Here is a 259-nt window from a genome sequence, read left to right on the forward strand (position 1 = left end):
TATTCATACTTTATGTCCGTCATATTCAAGAATTGACAAACTTTGAAAAGCTTTTCACAAATATTATTATTATTTTCCTCTATCATTCTTTGATTTTTTTTTTTTTTAACAGATTTATGTAGCATACAGTTTCCTTATGAAAGGGAGAAAAATATGGTAACAGTTTGCTAAATTTACATTTGTGGAGGTAGAATTTCTTCTCAACAGCGCCTGGCAACAGTCCGCACGTCACGTCTCGCGAAAGTCCAAAAGTCTCGCG

This window comes from Corythoichthys intestinalis, chromosome 1 (genome assembly GCF_030265065.1).
Source record: "Corythoichthys intestinalis isolate RoL2023-P3 chromosome 1, ASM3026506v1, whole genome shotgun sequence".
Lineage (NCBI taxonomy): Eukaryota > Metazoa > Chordata > Actinopteri > Syngnathiformes > Syngnathidae > Corythoichthys > Corythoichthys intestinalis.